General features: G+C 36.3%; 1 protein-coding gene and 1 non-coding gene across 2 annotated transcripts in view; both read left to right on the top strand.

Moving 5' to 3' along the window:
* The window catches only part of CHRM2 (cholinergic receptor muscarinic 2), a 165,504-nt gene that overhangs the window by 38,114 nt on the left and 104,840 nt on the right, over nucleotides 1–22,550 (top strand). The gene's annotated exons all lie outside the window — the stretch shown is intronic.
* On the top strand, nucleotides 2,076–2,203 carry MIR490 (microRNA 490). The gene has a single exon (NR_129765.1). It is a non-coding gene; the product is annotated as a microRNA 490 (primary transcript).

The raw sequence follows: 22,550 nt of genomic DNA, 5'->3' as shown, positions 1-22,550 counted from the left end.
TGGAGCTTCAGCTTCAGCATCAGTCCTTCCAATGAATTTTCAGGATTGATTTCTTTTAGAATTGACTGGTTTGATCTCTTTGCAGTCCAAGGGACTCTCAAGAGTCTCCAACACCACAGTTCAAAAGCATCAATTCTTCCGTGCTCAGCTTTCTTTATGGTCCAACTCTCACGTCCATATGTATCTACTGGAAAAAACATAGCTTTGACTATGCAGACCTTTGTCAGTAAAGTAATGTCTCTGCTTTTTAATATGCTGTCTAGGTTGGTCATAGCTTTTCTTCCAAGAAGCAAGCATCTTTTAATTTCATGGCAGCAGTGACCATCTGCAATCATTTTGGAGCCCAAGAAAATAAAGTCTGTCACTGTTTTCATTGTTTCCCCATCTAATTGCCGTGAAGTGATGGGACTGGATGCCATGATCTTCGTTTATTGAATGTTAAGTTTTAAGCCAGCTTTTTCCACTCTCCTCTTTTTCACTTTCATGAAGAGGCTCTTTAGTTCCTCTTTGCTTTCTGCCATAACGGTGGTGCCATCTGCACATCTAAGGTTATTGATATTTCTCCCGGCAATCTTGATTCCAGCTTGTGCTTCATTCAGCCCAGCGTTTCGCATGATGTACTCTGCATATAAGTTAAATAAGCAGGGTGACAATATACAGCCTTGATGTACTCCTTTCCTAATTTGGAACCAGTCCGTTGTTCCATGTCCGGTTCTAATAGTTGCTTCTTGACCTGCATACAGATTTCTCAGGAGGCAGGTCAGGTGGTCTGGTATTCTCATCTCCTGAAGAATTTTCCACAGTTTGTTGTGATCCACACAGTGTCTTTTAACCTCAGCTATCTATCTATCCACCTATCTTTCAATCCATCTATTTTGCAATCAGTTGCCAGTAGTTAGAATCATTTTCAGAATTAATAATGCTGATAAATTTCAGAAGACTTTGGATTTATGTACAACTTCATAAGAAGTTAGAGGTTAACTTATAGTGTCTTCAAAGGATATGAGTGTTTTGATTTTTAACTTCATAATTGAAATATAAAGGACATAACCTCAGTTAAATGCTTCTAACTATTGGAAGCAGATGGCATACATTATTTAAACACAATCCTTCCCTGGTCTAATGAACTCTCGTCACACATGCAGGCACTTTCTTTTCCTACACCTTACTCCAGCCTAGTGAAAACTAAAAGTGAAAGTATTAATTGCTCAGTCATGTCCGACTCTTTGTGACCCCATGGACTATAGCCCACCAGGCTCCTCTGTCCATGGAATTTTCCAGGTAAGAATATGGACTGGGTAGCTATTCCCTTCTCCAGGGTATCTTCCCAACCCAGGGATTCCCAGTCCAGCCTGGGGAGAGTGGCTGTGTTTGCAGAAGATGCTTGTGGCTACGTTTGGAGAAGGCCTCTGGAGCATCTGGTATGCCCATCTTTGAGGAGCACAGAAGTAAGCAAGGCAGAAAAGGAAAACGTCAAGGCTCCCGTGAAATGCAGCTCCGGGTGCACTAGAAGCAAATTACAGGGATAATGGAGCATCTTAGACTGAGGGGAATGCAGGGCAACACTGAGTGTGAAATGGCACATCATAAACAACCAGGTTCTTAAAAGCCAGTTGCAGGGCCAGCCGTGTGTCAGGCTTTAGGCATGGCTATTCCTTGGACATCCCTCCTCCACCGTATTATGTGCTGAACATAGGTGACAACTGCAGTCAGAAACTCAGCGTTGAACTTCGAAATTCCATGGCAAGATGCAAGTATATATTTTGCCACCAAATACACTGTAATATATTTGTTACATGGAAACTGCTATTTTGTATTCTCCAGACCTTTTGATAAGGTAGATACATTTCCTTATTTATTTTTATTGATTAAAGGCAAATGTCAAGGCCAGGAGTAATTTGGAGTCTGGAAGGTATACATCATGGCCAGGAGCTTTAAAATGGGGCCAGAAATGGAAAATGGATGGAGCAAATTCTGATACATATAAGACAAAGATGGAAACTAAACTGGTCTAGTGTAGGTATAGTTCTGTGCTCTGCAACCAACGGTGGTGAAGAGGAGCTCCCCTCACTCTTTGGAGACCTTGCTGGTTTGGAAAGTTCATTGTTCGACACCATGGATCTCCAGGTGGGTCACGTTTAGAGATACACCAACCTGGAGGACTCCATGCTGTTGAGCTGTTCACAAGCAGCGGACACTTCTAAACCCATCTTCTCAGGAATTAAATTGGTGTCTTCTATAAGGTACATGCATACCTTCTTTGCTTACTCTTCCCCTTTTCACAAATGGGAACAAGTCTCCCATCTCTGCATAAAAAAAAGTTACTTTTGTGGATATTATAAAGCTATGGTGTCAGAATGTACTCTATTAAGATGGAAATAATCATAAAGATATAATTTTTATAAAAGCTAGTTAAAAATAACTGGTATATAATGCATCTTTTCTAAAGTTTGCATTTATTGAGCTTAATTGATATTTAAATATGTCATTTGTAAATAATGAAGTGTTCCTTTTTTGCAAGTTTATAGCTTCTTTTTATTTTTAATTGGGGAGATATTTTATATTAATGTTATAAAACTGCCAGTATATCTATGCTATTGTTACAACATGAAATCCATATTGAAATATTCATTCTTATCTTATTTTAATAAGAATTCTATTAGTCTTTTACCAGTGACAGGATATTGGGGTTTGATTTAAACAATATATTAAAGATTAAGGAATTAGCTTTATCAAATGTTTTGTTTATATGCATTGGTATTATTGTTATACATATATAAATATACTCTTATTGGGACTACTATATGATGTATCAAATTTTAGTTTTCCAAATATTAATGCATTTCTAAATTCAGTGGCTTTGTCATGATATGTTGCTCTTTTAATGGACTGTTGAATTATACTTGCTACTATTTTACTAAAGATTTATGCATTTACTGTTAAAAATGAGATTGATAATGTTTTAAAAACCCTTTTTTAGTTATATTTGGCTCATATTTATATTAAAGTCACACTGATTATTGAAATTAATTAGTGGAACATGAAGATTATAAACTCTTCATATGTTCAAATGGCCCACTTGTAAACTTTTAGTAAAAAGTTCAGATTATTTTTTACAAAAAATTAAAGTTTAATTATAACATTTTCAAAGATATTTGCCTATTTAAATTTTATATATCTTATTAATTTTGATAAATTATGGATTCACTATTGAATACATATTTAATGAAAATACATATAATTTTTATCAAATAATTGTACATATGATTCTGTTAAACTTTGCCACTCTAAAATCTGTTAGGAGTTTTCATTTTCTTTTCATAATTTTAGTTATATTTTTCTCAGCTTTTTTGTTATGGCTTTCTAGAGATTTGTGAACTTTAATTTTCTTAATTCTATTGGTTTTGATTTTATTATTTATTTGTTTAGTTCTAATTCCATGAGGATTTCTATTTCCTTTCTTTTTATAACTTTTTGACTTTGAACACTTAGGTTCTTTCCTTTAAAATATCCTTCTAATTTAGTATAGAGATCAATTATAATTTATGGATTTGTCTCTAATAATTGCTTTGGTCTCATCTAAAAGTTTAAAATACAGTCTAGTTAATAAGAACATAATCCTGGAAGGAGACAGGCTTAGGTTTTATTTATGCACATATTGTGAAAGGAAAAGTGAAAATGCATTATAGGGCTTCGCAAGATTAAATAAGATAATACATCTGTAAGTGTATAGTATAATGACAGCAAAATCAAATGTCCAACACAGATAGTAGTATGTGCTGAAACTGTACTTTGTTTTTTCTTTTAGCTCAATAATCACTGTAATTTTTAATGTCTAAAATGTTGAGTATTTTTGCTTTTGTTGTTCTTAATTAAAACTTTCTTATACATTTCTAATTTTAATGAATTTTGGTCAGACATGTGGCCTTATAATATCTATTTTCTGAAATTATTCTTGGTTTTTCAGTTTTCAGTTATTTGAATAATTGAAAAGAAGATTGTATTCTTTATAGATGAGGGCCAGTTACACATACACACATACTCACATGTTTTATATTCTTCCCCACATTCATCATATTTTCATCTTCTCTTGTTTTTGCTTAGAAATTCTTACCTGATCTATATTTGTATTTGCATTTCTAATACCTACTTTATTTAGACTATATTCCAATAGATTTTATTTTATTTTTACATATTTGGAACTTTATTCATAATTATTATTATTTTCTCTTTTGTTTAAAACATTTTTGCTTATAATTCTAATTTATATGACACTAATATTGCCACCCATTTTTTTCTACTTTGTCTGAGACACACTTGTCATAATTTATCTTTGAATTCTCTGTACCATTTTGTTCAGGTCAGTTTTTTAAGTGGCATATAATTAGACGTTATTTATTTTTTGATCCTTTAGTATTTGCTTTTAAATTGGTAGTTTAATTCTTTCGTTTTTTCTCTTCTCTCATTTTTTTCTGCTTTCATTTTATACTACCTGTATGTTTCATTTCTTCTCTGTCTTTGGTTTTCTGAACTTTCTCTTTCTCTCACTCAACATAGTGATTTGGAGAATACATATCTGTTTTCAAATTTTAATTTGTTCTTAGTTTAACTTTGAAAAACTATATTTTATTATTATATTTATGGTAATTATAAAAGCTAAAGGTTAAATGTAATACATTTTGAATTAACAGATTTATTTCACTCTTATTTTCATATCTTTTGTGATATAATATGAAGATTTAGAACAGAGCTATTGCTATTAATATTTGGTATTTTTATTATTTATGCATATACATTTATTCATGTTTTCTCTTATTCTAGTATTTTCCGTCATTTGCCTTGTACTGTATAACCACTACTTTACTACGCCTTGTTTTGCTGGTTTCTCTGATTATTAGTCCTTGTATAGCAGGATCTCTCTATATCTGAATTCTTTGTTCAATCTCTTGAAAAATGTTAAATAGTTTGTATTAATGAGCTTACTATTTCTTGAGGCTGTGCATCTCTATGTATATATTTTCTGTTGCTTTCACACATGGATATCTTAGATGAGTATAGAAATCTGAAATCCAAAACTTTCTATTTTTCAAAATTGAAAGTGCTTCTTAACCAGTCCATAATGTGAAGCCAGGACCAAAAGCTGATACACTTCTCTGGGAAAGAACTAGAATGCTGTGTCTTCATAGATCCGGGGAACCTATCACTATCACTTGACTAGAGGGTGTTTGTGCAAAGTCTTCTAAGGTCTTCATTTGTTTGATATTCAAATTATTAAGAAACACAAAATCAGTGATGTTCTAGCATATTCTAGTTATATTTATATTCCTACTTTTCACCATGGATCTCTTATTTCTTTTGTATCCAGAAAAGAGAACATTTTTTGGACTGCTTTCCATTATGATTTATTACAGAATGTTGAATATCGTTCTGTGATATACAATAGGACCTGTTGTTTATCTGTTTTATATATAGTAGTGTATTTCTGCTAATCCCAAACTCCTGATTTATCCCTCCCCACCTACTTTTTCTTCTAGTAACTGTAAGCGTGCTTTGTATGTCCGTGAGTCTGTTTCTGTTTTGTAAATAAGTTAATTTAAATCATTTTTTAAAATTTCACATATAAGTGATATCATATATTTGTCTTTCACTGTTTGACTTAATATGATAATCTCTATTTTCACCCGTGCGGCTGCAAATGGCATTATTTCATTCTCTTTTGTGGCTGAGTAGCATTTCCTTGTGTATGTACTACATCTTCATCTTTTCAACTGTTGATGGGCAGTTAGGTTCCTTCCATGTCTTGGCTATTGTAAATAGTGCTGATACGAACACTGGGGAGCATGTATCTTTTGGAATTCGAGTTTTCTCTGGATATAAGCCAAGCAGTGAATTGCTGGATTATATGACGAAGGAGTATATTTTTAAAATGAAATGCAGAGTGCCGTTTGACCTCTTTCTTGAGTCTCCAAGCCAATCTTGTCACATGCTTGTGTTCTGTACTCTGTTTCATCCAAAAGTACCTATGAAACAGGCATTACCAGGAAAAGAATAAGAGAGGAGACAATCCAAAATGTCCAACAGAAATATCTCAGTCCTACATTTTTAAAAAAAGTTTTGTAAACCTCTAGCTTTCCATTTCAAAAGTTTCATCTCCTCAGACTATGAAGGTGCTATCAGGGATTCAGCAAAGACCAATAAAAAGAGTTCACTAGGCAAGACCGAGTCCCTCCCTTACCCGGTTTTTTCTTGTTTCTTCTACTGATAACATTCTGCCTTTCCTTAGTGATGTGTCTGTATTTCTCCACAAGGAAAAATCTGCTTGACTTCCCTGAAGATGTCACAAAGGATTTACAAAGGAATAACTTGTGTTTGTAGCCCAAAATAAAGTCTGACACTGTTTCCACTGTTTCCCCATCTATTTCCCATGAAGTGATGGGACTAGATGCCATGATCTTCATTTTCTGAATGTTGAGCTTTAAGCCAACTTTTTCACTCTCCTCTTTCACTTTCATCAAGAGGCTTTTTAGTTCCTCTTCCCTTTCTGCCATAGGGGTGGTGTCATCTGCATATCTGAGGTTATTGATATTTCTCCCAGCAATCTTGATTCTAGCTTGTGTTTCTTCCAGTCCAGCGTTTCTCATGATGTACTCTGCATATAAGTTAAATAAGCAAGGTGACAATATACAGCCTTGATGTACTCCTTTTCCTATTTGGAACCAGTCTGTTGTTCCATGTCCAGTTCTAACTGTTGTTTCATGACCTGCATACAGGTTTCTCAAGATGCAGGTCAGGTGGTCTGGTATTCCCATCTCTTTCAGAATTTTCCAGTTTATTGTGATCCACACAGTCAAAGGCTTTGGCATAGTCAATAAAGCAGAAATAGATGTTTTTTCTGGAACTCTCTTGCTTTTTCAGTGATCCAGCAGATGTTGGCAATTTGATCTCTGGTTCCTCTGCCTTTTCTAAAACCAGCTTGAACATCAGGAAGTTCATGGTTCACATATTGCTGAAGCCTGGCTTGGAGAATTTTAAGCATTACTTTACTAGCGTGTGAGATGAGTGCAATTCTGTGGTAGTTTGAGCATTGTTTAGTATTTCCTTTCTTTGGGGTTGGAATGCACACTGATCTTTTCCAGTCCTGTGGCCACTGCTGAGTTTTCCAAATTTGTTGGCATATTGAGTGCAACACTTTCACAGCATCATCTTTCAAGCTTTGAAATAGCTCCACTGGAATTGCATCACCTCCACTAGATTTGTTTGTAGTGGTGCTTCCTAAGGCCCACTTGACTTCACATTCCAGGATGTCTGGCTCCAGGTGAGTGATCACACCATCGTGACTATCTTGGTCGTGAAGATCTTTATTTTGGGGGCTCCAAAATCACTGCAGATGGTGACTGCAGCCATGAAATTAAAAGACGCTTACTCCTTGGAAGAAAAGTTATGACCAACCTAGATAGCATGTTTGAAAGCAGAGATATTACTTAACCAACAAAGGTCCATCTAGTCAAGACTATGGTTTTTCCAGTGGTCATGTATGGATGTGAGAGTTGGACTGTGAAGAAAGCTGAGTGCCGAAGAATTGATGCTTTTGAACTGTGGTGTTGGAGAAGACTCTTGAGAGTCCCTTGGACTGCAAGGAGATCCAACCAATCCATTCTGAAGGAGATCAGCCCTCAGATTTCTTTGGAAGGAATGATGCTAAAGCTGAAGCTCCAGTACTTTGGCCACCTCATGCGAAGAGTTGACTCATTGGAAAAGACTCTGATGCTGGGAGGGATTGGGGGCAGGAGAAGAAGGGGATGACAGAGGATGAGATGGCTGGATGGCATCACGGACTCGACGGACGTGGGTCTGAGTGAACTCCGGGAGATGGTGATGGACAGGGAGCCCTGGCGTGCTGCGATTCATGGGGTTGCAAAGAATCGGACATGACTGAGTGACTGAACTGAACTGAACTGAACTTGTGTTTACCTTTGAACATGAATATCAATTTCTACTTGGGAAATAGGAAAAGAGCATCTTAGACATAGAGAATAGGAAAAATAACAGCTACTAAATGCTTGACGACTTAATGTATGCCTGAAACTCTAAGCTCATTATCTCATTTAATTCTCAGAACAACTGTGTGAGATTACAGTTTTAATCATCATCCTTCTTTTAGGGGACAAGATAATTGAGCCTTTAGTAATCTGCTCATGATCAAACATCTAGGAGACAAAAGTGTGCAGTTACATGGTGCCTATTCTTAAATATGGTACAATACTTCTTCAATGCTTTAGCAGTTTTGGATTAAAGGCAAAGGAGCATAGGGCATAAGAAATTGTATTTATTTATAAATAATTTTCAGATTGCATTATGATAGCCTTTATAAATTTTTTTTAACAACTGGTGGTAAAGATTTTATAGATCTGTAAATTGGAAAACTGAAGCAGTTGCATAACAGAGGTGATACCCTTTACCCTGCTACATTAGGTAGAATCGACCATTCTGACTAATTAATAGTTATTGAAGAATTTTTATCTCATCACTTTGATCATAGCAATATGCTTATATGTAGTGACTAAATTTTGAATGATCATTATTTTTCCAAAAGGACAAAACTGATCCTGATATTCAAAGCAGAATTTTTAACAGGATCAATGTTTATCTGCAAATCTAAGTTGCTTGGTTGATGTATATCCTGCAAAGCGCAAGCAGGAAATCTATTTTTACTATCTAAAAATCTGCATATGTCAGTGAAAGGAAGAGGCAAAATAGATATGAGAGAAGACTTGGGGGATAAAAGATAAGCCTGTACCTCTAATATGTAGGTGAGAATTCCTTAATATGCACAGAATTTAAAATGCTAGAACAACTTATACTGGCATTGAACAGCAAGGAAGTTTTAAAAGTATTTTGAATTGTGGGTTTTTAGGTTTGTTTTGTCAAAGAGTTGACAAGTCTTTGCCTAGATTTTCCACTTTATTTTTGTAAGTGCTGATTGTGCTAATACATTTACTGTGCTTATCAGGTGGAATCTGGCTGTGGTGCTAGTAAAGAACCCACCTGCCAATGCAAGAGACGTAAGAAACACGGGTACATGGATTTGATTCCTGGTTCAGGAAGGTTGCCTGGAGAAGGGCATGGCAACCCACTCCAATATTCTTGCCTGGAGAATCCCATGGACAGAGGAGCCTGGTGGGCTACAGTCCATAGGGTTGCAGAGTGTGGGACATGACTGAAGCAACTTAGCACACAGCACATGCTTATCATGGGCATATGTGATCCTCACTGAACTTTCATTTCATTGACTCAGTGATTACTCTGGGCTCGAGAACTGCTTCCAGGCATTATTACTACTATTTGTTCTAATGATGAGGAAGGTGTTAACATTTTATGAGGATGAGGAAAAGGAGGAAATAATAAATGCACACAAGGCATAGACGGTGTTGTTCTGTGAGACATACATGGGGAGCACATTTATATTTATCAGAGCATGTGTCCTTTTTGGGAGAAGAGAGAATAAAAGACAATATTTACTGATTACTATGTGTCAGGGCTTAGACTTTTTTCACATTTGATTATTTTTATTTTATTTTAAATTAAAATTTTTTTTTTTTTTACTTTACAATATTGTATTGGTTCTGCCACACATCAACATGAATCCGCCACGGGCGTACACGTGTTCCCTATGCTGAACCCCCCCCCCACTTCCCTCCCTGTACCATTCCTTCGAGTCATCCCAGTGCACCAGCCCCAAGCATCCTGTATCAAACCTGGACTGGCGATTCATTTCTTGTATGATATTATACATGTTTCAGTGCCATTCCCTCAGATCGTCCCACCCTCTCCCTCTCCCATAGAGTCCAAAGATACTTTATTTAATCCTCATTACAACTCCAGGAGGTAGGTAAAATTTTATGCCCACTTTGTAGATGAGAAAATAAGGCAAAGAGAATTCAAATAAATTACTCAGGGTTACACAGCCTGTAAGTATTGGTCCTGAGATTGGAATGCAAAAGATTTGGCTACAGAGTTCAGGTTGATAAGTATGCTAAATTGCATCTCAAGATCTTCTCCATGTATATATATGCCTGCCCAGCACGTATATAAACATGTATATAAGCATGCAGAATAAACACATTCTTGAAGCATGTCTACCAAAAGTTTTATACACAAACCTGCTTGAGTGTGCACCTTTAGATACGCTTTCTTCTTTAATTCACATACACATTTCTACCTATTTCTTATGTAAATGACACAAATCTATACAAATATGCATGGATAAACAACCATTTTTGTTAAGGGAAAGGCTAAATTTAAGACCCTGAAATCATCTAGATCATTTGCAGAGTATAACTAACAACAGGTTAAAGAAGTGTTATTGGATGAGTAAATTTTACCTTCAAAATAAAAATCGCACATACTCCAAGAGTAGCTGGGTGAGTAATGACATATGCCAAGCTGAGGAGCTGAGTCGGGACTAGGGCTAGGGGAACAAGTAAGTAGGAAAAAACCAATGGAACCTTGCATTCCAAATATCTAGGCGATTCAAGCAAAGAGCTCCCTTCTATTCATTTGCTTTTCGTGTTTAAAGTATTGCCCAGTTCTGCATGTAGTGTCATACATAGTTCAATAAATGCTCAGTAAATATTAATTAGCTATGATTTTGACTAGCATAGTAAACATATATGTATTCTTTCAGTAACATTCTAGGTCCACATGACCTATTGCTTCCTTATTTCTTGAGAGTTTGAATTGAAGCCAAGTAATTATATCACAACAAGACAGAGTTTTAATCGTTTTTCAGAACTTTAAGGTCCTTATATAAAAGCACCAAATGCTTTATTGGCTGAGTTTACTACACCTGTCAACTCTGTAAGACGTGAAGATGGCAAATTCCTTTTCATCACAGATTCCCAGAATAAAGTCTGTGTGTTTACTGAAGGAAGACATAGAAAGAAACATGATTGGAGGTGTGTGGGTACTTACTCACAGCTAAACCTGCCTGCCTTCAGTCTTTCCTCTCACCATTTAACAGCGTGTTGCCATCTTGGAAAACTTGAACCTGGCTCTTTATTATTGTTTCTGTTTTTCTGTGCTACTGTTGTTTTGTAGTAATGAGTCGTTTCTAACTTCTGACTGACTTAGGTTTTGGTGTGGTTAATGAAAGTTAAGTGGGGTACGTGTGTGTGTGTGTGAATCAGACAGAGAATGCCAAATGAAATCATTCAAATTATAGTCACTCAGTTGTCAATTAGATTGATGTGTTTTTAACTTAGATTTTCTTAATAATTTAGTTGTTGCAGTATACAAATTCTATTCCTGAGTAGTGGAGCTGACATTTCAAGATTTCTGTCACTTTCAGAGAAAACATCAGCTATTTTGATCACTCCCATCTAAATAACCTTAGTTTAAGAGTAACAGAATCAACCACCTTACTCACAATGATGCTAAATTATTCATTTGGGAAGTGAATTTTTTTACTCAACAAATGAAATGTTGGATTTTCACAGTGGTATGAGTTAAAAATTAATGTTTTGTCACTTCACATAGCTAACATAATACTTGAACATATAAAACCTAATAATATATAATATCTTAGATTGATAGTTTATTAAATATAACAGCAGCAAAATCAACAATAAACTGCATAGGTAATATTTACTACATAAAAATATGTAGTCTTATGATGCAGGTGAATTTAACTTGTTTTTTCTTTTTCTCCTCTATACAAATTATGATATCCTAGTCAATATAGATTAGAAAAAAATCTTAAGGCAGCTTTTTAGATATTCTGTGGACAAAGGCACCTACTTTTTCAATAGCTCCCCCTGAATTTTGAAATGGTTACCCATAAAATTCTTCCATTTCATTCTAATAGTATATATCTAACTCTATAGACAGTGCTTTCAAAAAAATAAAATAATTATAATGGGCTCATGGTGATTTCCCTTTTTATTTAGAATAATTTCTTTCTCTTTGCAATAAAAATGTGATTAAAGCATAGACTTTAATTTTATTCCTTTGTGTGAAAGGTTCTTTATAGGAAAACACTTTTTTAATATCAGAAAAGATAATTAATTATTTCTGACCCCATTCTCCCTTAATAACATAGTGGTGTTTTTTTATGTTTTAAATATTTTCTTCTTTAATATTGGATGCTATCAAAGAATAAACTAGTTATTGTTTGACTTATTCCCTCCTTCTAAATATATTCAGCTCAACAAATACTTATTGAGCACATACCGCAAGTAGCTTAGACTCCCTGTTGTGCTTCTATCAATTTTTCAGGGGTCCGCAACCCCTAGGATGTGAACCAGTACTGCCTGTCAGATCAGCGGCAGCCTTAGACCAGCAATCAAGTGCACAATAAATGTGATGCGCTTGAATCATCCTGAAACCATCCCCCCCCTCACGCCAGCCCATGGAAAATTGTCTTCCATGGAATAGGCCCCTTGTGCCAAAAAGGTTGGGGACCACTGAATTTTTGACATGTTTTACAAATATTTTATGGACAATAATTAAATGATAAAAATCTGTGAAAGGTTTCCTTCTTTAATAAATGAGAGTAGATCTGTTTTTAATCTTAGTCACTTGCAATGTAGAGTACTCAGTTGAGTGCAAAGATAAGTGAAATTATATTTATAGTTTTTTTTTTTTCCCATGAGGTCTCCTGGTTTATTTAATTTCTTTTTTTTAGCTTTTATTTTTTTAATTTTTTATTTTTTTAAATTTTAAAATCTTTAATTCTTACATGCGTTCCCAAACATGAACCCCCCTCCCACCTCCCTCCCCACAACATCTCTCTGGGTCATCCCCATGCACCAGCACCAAGCATGCTGCACCCTACGTCAGACATGGACTGGCGATTCAATTCTTACATGACAGTATACATGTTAGAATTCCCATTCTCCCAAATCATCCCACCCTCTCCCTCTCCCTCTGAGTCCAAAAGTCTGTTATACACATCTGTGTCTTTTTTCCTGTCTTGCATACAGGGTCGTCATTGCCATCTTCCTAAATTCCATATATATGTGTTAGTATACTGTATTGGTGTTTTTCTTTCTGGCTTACTTCACTCTGTATAATTGGCTCCAGTTTCATCCATCTCATCAGAACTGATTCAAATGAATTCTTTTTAACGGCTGAGTAATGCTCCATTGTGTATATGTACCACAGCTTTCTTATCCATTCATCTGCTGATGGACATCTAGGTTGTTTCCATGTCCTGGCTATTATAAACAGTGCTGCGATGAACATTGGGGTACATGTGTCTCTTTCAATTCTGGTTTCCTCAGTGTGTATGCCCAGCACTGGGATTGCTGGGTCATAAGGTAGTTCTATTTGCAATTTTTTAAGGAATCTCCACACTGTTCTCCATAGTGGCTGTACTAGTTTGCATTCCCACCAACAGTGTGGGAGGGTTCCCTTTTCTCCACACCCTCTCCAGCATTTATTGCTTGCAGATTTTTGGATCGCAGCCATTCTGACTGGGGTGAAGTGGTACCTCATTGTGGTTTTGATTTGCATTTCTCTAATAATGAGTGATGTTGAGCATCTTTTCATGTGTTTGTTAGCCATCCATATGTCATCTTTGGAGAAATGTCTATTTAGTTCTTTGGCCCATTTTTTGATTGGGTCGTTTATTTTTCTGGAATTGAGCTGCATAAGTTGCTTGTATATTTTTGAGATTAGTTGTTTGTCAGTTGCTTCATTTGCTATTATTTTCTCCCATTCAGAAGGCTGTCTTTTCACCTTGCTTATATTTTCCTTTGTTGTGCAGAAGCTTTTAATTTTAATTAGATCCCATTTGTTTATTTTTGCTTTTATTTCCAGAATTCTGGGAGGTGGATCATAGAGGATCCTGCTGTGATTTATGTCTGAGAGTGTTTTGCCTATGTTCTCCTCTAGGAGTTTTATAGTTTCTGGTCTTACATTTAGATCTTTAATCCATTTTTAGTTTATTTTTGTGTACCGTGCTTTGTTATTTTCTAAATGTGCTCAAAGAAATGACCCTTCACTGACCCATGTATACCACAGTAAGGAAAAATATTGCTTTGAGAGATATAAAGAAAATAAATCCTGCTCCCTATCCTGAAGGAACTCAGACCCACACCCTCTTCCTGTCCTTTCAGTGCAGTCTCTTCATCACACTTAATAGTACTGTCACTCTGCATTGGTGGGAACAACTGCCGAGTACATGCAGCTCTCCTCTTTCTCACCAACAGGGAGCAAAGCTTCTGTTTAGCTCATTACTATTAGGCAGAAATAAAAAAGAAAAACACATAGAATGCAAGTGGAAAACTGATTTTATATATTAATTTATAATAAATAAATTTGTAATTTATGTATTTTAATACATTTAACTCCTTATAAAATATCTAACTGAATGAGTATTCAATAGCTATCCCAGTACTTTCATAATATTAAAAAAACTATTCTATTAATTTACATGATACATGTTTTTGAGAACCTTCTTTGTGGCTGGTATATTTCTGATTGAAAGATTCAGAATAAAAATAAATTATGGATTAGCCCATTTATTATTCAAGGTGGCAAATATAAGTTTTATATTTATGCAAAAAGGAGTTGTTTAAAGGAATCCTTTTCCAAAGCAAAAAAAAATAAGTAAATAAATCTGGAAATCTTGCTGAAGTCATCTCTCAGTTTCTGGAGGAGGTCTCTGGAACACATTTATCTATTTTTGAAGAGATATTCCTTCTCAGCTTATGCCCACAGCAAATAAAGCTGAGCTGTCTCTACCCTCCGAGACTAGAGCCCTACACTATAACTTTGTTGAAGACTTGATAACCAACTACTATTTCCATGTGTGTATTTAAGTGCTTTCACTTTAGTGACATTTAATTTTCAAAACAGTGCTGTGAGGTAGGTGTTACTTTTTAAAGATAATGAAGCTGAAGAGAAATGACAAACATGTGGATAGCAGATCTGGGAATTGGACTGCAAATGCCTTCTTTTTCCAATACAGTATGCTACCCATTTTAGGCTTATTTCCCAAAACTCATGTCAAAATACAGAAACTATTTCTATCTGGATTGGTAGTGCAATGAGCCAAGAACAAGGCCCTACTGATCATTCATTACCTGGTCTTTCCTTCAGTGCCATTTTGATGTATTGAATGAAAAAATGGTGACTTTGTGGCAGGTTACACAAATAAGTGAAACATGACTTGACCTTCTTTCCTCTTATGCCTAACTCAATCTCTTATCTTGCATCAGGATTCCAAAAATACAGTTGCAATTGCTTACCTCTGCTTCCTTTTATTTCATTTCATTATTGTACCAATTGTTAGTCTCATTCCTGGTTCATGCAATTTTTCTCAACTGATTATGCAATCACTGAAGTGGCAACCTCAGACTCATCTACCTTCCAGCTGATTGCAAAGGATTCATAAAACAGCATCTAAGAAAAGGTTATATTTGGGGGAAAAACAATTACAGCTTTCATTTGTTACTGCATATTATAGTGGTTAGTAAAAGAATAAACACTGTCAGCCTGCTTGTTTCAGAAAGGCAGAGCAGGGTTCTTTGAAGGGTGCTGGAAGGCTTTTACACTGTGTCCCCACCTGGAAATGACTTCACTTCTTCCACATCTGAAAGTAGAATCATGTAGGAGCATCATGACCTGCACCTGGAGCAGCCCATGAAAGGAATCAGATAAACCCCAGTAACATACAGAAAGAAGAGGCAGAATTATACAGGAGCAGGAACACAGTGTTTGCTGATTCAAGCATTCCCTTGATAATGTGTTAGATGGCTTTAATAAGCAGTGAGCTTTTGAGCCTCAGTTTCCTTATTTGTAAAATAGGAATATTAAAACTTACCTTATCTCCTATAAAGAAAGGTAACAGAAGAGATAGTGCAAATAACAGGTTTTGGGTAAACTGTAAGTTACAGTTAAATGTTTATTATTGTAATGAAGTAGACTCTGCTGAGTGAATGGAAAATTAAGTCCACGGGTACTTTTAGTTCTTTTTAGAGAACCATCGATTTCTTTTCAGAACAGAAAGAATTAAGCTCCTATGTGATATCTTAGTGGACTAGAGGGAGGGACTGATTGATACATCGACCAAAACATCCATGCAAAATCCATAGCATGACTTACAGATCTTTTGTATTAGCAAGATCATTAATTAACTTACAGACTTCTACTACAATGCTCACATCATTCCTCTAAGAAATACACTTGGAGAGAAAAGAGTCATATTTGGGAAAAGAGATGTGTAGCTATTGCAAGGCTCCTTTTTATAGTTTAGGGAAAGCAGAATATAAGGAGAAATGGCTTCGTAAAGTTACATTACTTGCTTAAAGTCACAAAGTACATCCATGCATTATGAATCTTAGGTTCAATGGGATTAATTAATTATGGCTATGCATGCACACCATAAGATTAATTTACTGAATAATTCACTGAGGAAAGTCTGTTCAATTTTCAAGTGCTGAGACTATAATGAATCTTTGACATGACTAATTTACCTTCCCTGAATTGAATGATAGGTTTTAAATTGAAGTGATCAGTAATTTGGGCATATTGATTGCATTTGGTGTCACATATGTATATTTTTAAGAAACTCAAAGACTTTTGAAGGACTGGAATATGTTTGTTTGTTTGTTTTTAATAGGGAGATTGGGGACCTCATAACTTTTAACTGGAGTTTCTTGTTTAGATCCACAAATGTCAACAAGTTCCAAATGCTGGTTGCAATTGATAAATTGAGAGAGAAAATTATGCAAAATTCTCAGGAGCTCAGGGAAGTAGGCCGACAGAGAAATGCCTGCTATTATTCTTTGTGACAGAATTCTTGTCCACACTGCCAATGACTAGCCTCAGTGAATTCGGTACAGCATGACACCAAACAATAGAAAATGTGGCAAGCACAATTATGATTTCCAAATCAGGAGATATTTTGGAAAGAAGAAGTACCCTTTCTTTTTCAGTCCCATGAGATAATCTGAAACACGTATTGGAAAATCACATTTGTTTACTTAGAAGCTAGGGAGAATTAGCTATAGTCTAATGACTAGGTCATATTCATCTTTGTATGAATTCTGTCCATCCTCCAAACCTGGCCTGTTGTAGGTTCTTTTCATAGTTGTTGAATTAATTGAGTAATGATTTACCCTTAAAAAAAATAGGGTAGTGGATGATGTAATCAATGAGGTATAGGCTTTATTTAAGGAAACATTGCTATATTATTTTCACTATTTCATCTGCAATAGGTGCCTCTAATTAGGAGGAATGTTGTTCTGATTTTCCTCTTAGACCATCTCTATAATTGCCATCTTAGTTTTCATATCAGGATTATTATTATTGGGAGTGGCGTAAACACATAAATTAAATCTGATTTGCCTTCTTTAGCACTGCAATTGGAGAAACAGCTGCATCACTTTGAAATGAAATTTTAGCTTACAATAATAAACAAAAATAAGAACACATTTTGTTAGACTTTTGCTTATGTTTCTTCATCTGTTTTCTAATCCTCATTTCAGACATTCTACAGTTCTTTATAGAGAAGCATTCATTCACTCTATAATGGGTCTCTCCTGGACTTCATTGAAGAAAAAGCTTCTTTTCAAATATTTAAAGAGTATTATCTAAAGATTTGGTTTATCGTTATTTCCTTTCTGTCCTTTTCTTTAAGTAAGTATTGTAACATTTTGAGTTCTCATAATATTTTCTTTTATTTTTCTGTTTATCCTCTCTCCATACATTCCACTTTAATATTTACCTTTTCCCCACTTTCTCCCGATTATTTATCTGCTTTTTCCTTAGATGTTCACTTTTTAAACCTTTCCCTCACTTTTAACATTACAGCATATAATGTATCTGTGTTTTTGTAAACAACCACTGATGATACCATTCACTGTATTATATTTATTACATTATGTAAGGATCTTTATATAAAGACATAAAATCTGGATTCCTATTGCAGTTGAGGATTAAGGAAAATTGGCATTTCATTGTATTGTCCCCCTCCACTGCAGTAAATGTGTGCATACATGTGCGTAGTTTCTTTAGCTCTCGTAAAGCTCAGTTTGAGAGATTTCCATTGTAGAAATTTTCTCTATCACAGATTTCCTGGGTATCACTTCTACCTCTGTTTTTGACCCTTGTATTGATGGTTCTATAATATGCCTTTAATTTATTGTGAAACCTCACCAAGGCCTTTTCAGAAAGAAGTATATTATGAATTTTAAAAGAATACTTGATAACTTCTACATAAACTCTATCACACTCACTATTGTTAACTTTTCTTGTTTTCTGTGCTTTCTTGTGTACATTTTATGTGTTTGTCCACTTACCATCTGCTCGTCTCCCTCTTGCATCCCTTTTCTCCTCTTTTCCTGCCTTGAGTGTTCAAATCCTTTCTCTATTCAGCATCAGTCACCATGTTACTAATTTCCTGATCTTATCCTGGTAAGGAAAATAATAGGTGAATAATCAACTTGATGCATTTCTTTGCCTCTTATATGTTGATAATAATGTGAGAACATATTAAGTTTGTGCAAACATAAGTGCAGTTTCAGACCGTGAATTTTAAATCATTATAACTAGGCTCACACACATCTTTACTAATCAAATAGGAACCATTACAATCCACACATTTGTGCCAATGAGAAATAAGTTTGTTTATTCCTGTAGTATAAAATTCCATGCTTTGGGATTTGACAAACTCTTGGAAAGCATTTTCTGCCTCCTGATGGTTGTGGAAGCATTTTCCCTGCAATAAGTTGTCGAGATGCTTGAAGAAGTGGTAGTCAGTTGGCAAGAGATCGGGTGAATACAGCAGGTGAGTCAAATCTTCATAGCCCAATTCATTCAACTTTTGAAGTTTTGGTTGTGTGGTCAGGTGTTGTTGTGGAGAAGAATTGGGCCCTTTCTGTTGACCAGTCCCAGCAGTAGGCATTGCAGTTTTTGGTGCATCTCATCAATTTGCTGAGCATACTTCTCAGATACAATGTTTTCACCAGGATTCAGAAAGCTGTAGTGGAACAGACCGGCAGCAGACCAGCAACAGTGACCATGACATTTTTTGGTGCAAGTTTAGCTTTGGGAAATACTTTGGAGCTTCTTCTCAGTCCAACCACTGAGCTGATTGTTGCTAGTTGTATAAAATCCACTTTTCGTCGCATGTCACAATCTGATTGAGAAATGGTTCATTGTTGTTGCATAGAATAAGAGATGGCACTTCAAAATGATGATTTTTTAAAAAATTTAGTCAGCTCATGAGGCACCCATTTACTGAGCTCTCTCGCTTTTCCAATTAGCTTTAAATGCCAAATGACCATAGAATGGTCAACGCTGAGTTCTTGGGCAACTTCTCAAGTAGTTGTAAGAGGATCAGCTTTGATGATCCCCTCAATTGGTCACTGTCAAATTTCAGTGGCCAGCCACTGCACTCCTCTTCTTCAAGGCTCTCATTTCCTTTGCCAAACTTCCTGAACCATCACTGCACTGTACCTTCATTAGCAGTTCCTGGGCCAGTTGTCTCCACTGCTTTATGACCCATTTGGAACTTGAATAAGAAAATTGCTCAGATTTGCATTTTGTCCAACATCATTTCCCTAGTTTAAAATAAATATAAAATAAACAAATAATAAGTCATTAGCAAAAAAAAAACCATGAGAAATGTGCATTAAAATGATGTTTAACATAACCACATTTAAGAATTATTTTAATATCAAACAGCAAAGTTCAGCAGTGCAAAACTGCAATTACTTTTGCACCAACCTAATATTACTGCTTGCCCCATTGAAAGGAGAGACTGGCTTCTGGCTGTTCACAGGCTCAGAGCCATAAAGGGTCTTTGGAGATTAGTTGGTTATGTCCTCTCTGGTTCAACTCTGCATTATCAAATCCTCAGAGCTTTTTTTTTTCTTTTTTTTTGGCACAATTTACTATCTTTCACAAGAAGCGTACGTGCATGCTAAGTTGGTTCAGTCATGTCGGACTCTGTGTGACACTGTGGACTATACCTGCCAAGCTCCTCTGTCTATGGGATTCTCCCGGCAAGCACACTGGAGTGGATTGCCATGCCCTCCTCCAGAGGATCTTCCCAACCCAGAGATCGAACCCATGTCTTTTACATCTTCTGCATTGGCAGGCAGGTTCTTTACCACTAGTGCTACTTGGGAAGCTCTTCACAGGGAGAGTGGGGTAAAGAAGCTTGGGCAGTAAATTGCTGATAGCTTTCACCAGAGCCAATGTAAAATCTTAATCATAAATGCCAATTGTGAATCAGTGTTACTATCTTCCTAAAAAATACAGGGAGAGCCTAGGAAAAGCTGTAATATGGGATTAAAAATTTTTTTCCATATCATTTTCCCATTTAGAACCTGTCTCCTCTCATAATGAGGCTTCCCTGATAGCTCAGTTGATGAAGAATCTACCTGCAATGCAGGAAACCCTGGCTCAATTCCTGGGTTGGAAAGATCCACTGGAGAAGGGATAGGCTACCCGCTCCAGTATTCTTGGGCTTCCCTTGTGGCTCAGCTGATAAAGAATCAGCCTTCAATGTGGGAGACCTGGGTTTGATCCCTGGGTTGAGAAGATCCCCTGGAGAAGGGGATACTACCCACTCCAGTATTCTGGCCTGGAGAATCCCATGGACTGTATAGTCCATGGGGTCGCAAAGAGTCAGACACGATGGAGTGACTTTCACTCACTCTCTCCCCTCATAATAACTAAATTAGCCAATAAGGTCAGGGTTATTAGTCTTAGGGAGTAGGTGAGATCCCGCTGAAAAGAGGCAAGTGGAGTCATGTTGGATATGGACATTTTGGTTTCTTCTCCTGGAGTCCTACATAGGTACCTAGTGGATAACACAGCACAGAGCAGAGGCAATCAACTTGAAAATTCACTAGAAGTGGACATATAATATATGACATCTTTGTTTAAGAATACCTGTGATTTATACTGAGAAAGTATCAGAAAAAAAAAAGCTTTTCAGAAATGGGGAAAGTGATTGAAGGAAATAGGAAATAGAAAGACCCAACATGTACTTGGGGAATAAAACACCTTATCTTTTCAGTCTAATTATAAACCACTGAAGCTGGGCACTGTTCACCTTAAAGCTTTATGTCCTTCGGTGTCTTGGGAGGCTTTATGAGCAAATGAGTTAAATGATAATTACTAACACCTCAGGAGAGACAGAAAGTTGAAATTCACTACTTCAGCTCATGCATTATGCCCTCTGTGTAACATATAGATATTTGATACAATTTTGACCTAAAAACTGCTACAGACTATGTTTTGTTTCATTCTTTTTAATAATAAAAAGCAATAAAATGTTGTTATTAAATTTAAGATTGTACTGAAATTCCAAAATGTATATACCACATTTTATTTATTTTTTTGCTTTCATTTTTTTATGCATTTATTTCACCATTTTGTGTATGTGTATATATATATATATTAACTTTACAATATTATGTTGGTTTTGCCATACATCAGCATGAATCTGCCATGGGTGTACACATGTTCCCCATCCTGAAACCCCTCCCTCCTCCCTCCCCATACCATCCCTCTGGGTCATCCCAGTGCACCAGCCCCGACCATCCCGTATCATTCTTCGAACCTGGACTGGCGATTCATTTCACATATGATATTACACATGTTTCAATGTCATTCTCCCAAATCATCCCACCCTCGCCCTCTCCCACAGAGTCCAAAAGACTACCTTTTAGAATTTATACCCCCACAGTCATCAGTCTCACTGTTGTTGTCTTTAAATTTTCATGCTTATAAAGTTGGGTTTATAATATGCAGAGTACATCATGAGAAATGCTGGGCTGGAAGAAGCACAAGCTGGAATCAAGATTGCCAGGAGAAATATCAATCACCTCAGATATGCAGATGACACCACCCTTATGGCAGAAAGTGAAGAGGAACTCACAAGCCTCCTGATGAAAGTGAAAGAGGAGAGTGAAAAAGTTGGCTTAAAGCTCAACATTCAGAAAACGAAGATCATGGCATCTGGTCCCATCACTTCATGGGAAATAGATGGGGAAACAGTGTCAGGCTTTATTTTGGGGGCTCAAAAATCACTGCAGATGGTGATTGCAGCCATGAAATTAAAAGACGCTTACTCCTTGGAAGAAAAGTTCTGACCAACCTAGGGAGCGTATTGAAAAGCAGAGACATTACTATGGCAACCAAGGTCCATCTAGTCAAGGCTATGGTTTTTCCTGTGGTCATGTATGGATGTGAGAGTTGGACTGGGAAGAAGGCTGAGCGCCGAAGAATTGATGCTTTTGAACTGTGGTGTTGGAGAAGACTCTTGAGAGTCCCTTGGACTGCAAGGAGGTCCAACCAGTCCATTCTGAAGGAGATCAGCCTTGGGTGTTCTTTGGAGGGAATGATGCTAAAGCTGAAACTCCAGTACTTTGGCCACCTCATGCGAAGAGTTGACTCATTGGAAGACTGTGATGCTGGGAGGGATTTGGGGGAGGAGGAAAAGGGGACAACAGAGGATGAGATGGCTGGATGGCATCACCAACTTGATGGACGTGAGTCTGAGAGAACTCCGGAAGTTAGTGATGGACAGG

Source organism: Capra hircus, chromosome 4 (assembly GCF_001704415.2).
Source record: "Capra hircus breed San Clemente chromosome 4, ASM170441v1, whole genome shotgun sequence".
In the NCBI taxonomy this organism is placed as follows: domain Eukaryota; kingdom Metazoa; phylum Chordata; class Mammalia; order Artiodactyla; family Bovidae; genus Capra; species Capra hircus.
Note: the sequence above shows the minus strand (reverse complement) of the source record. Positions and strands in the feature narration are given on the sequence as shown.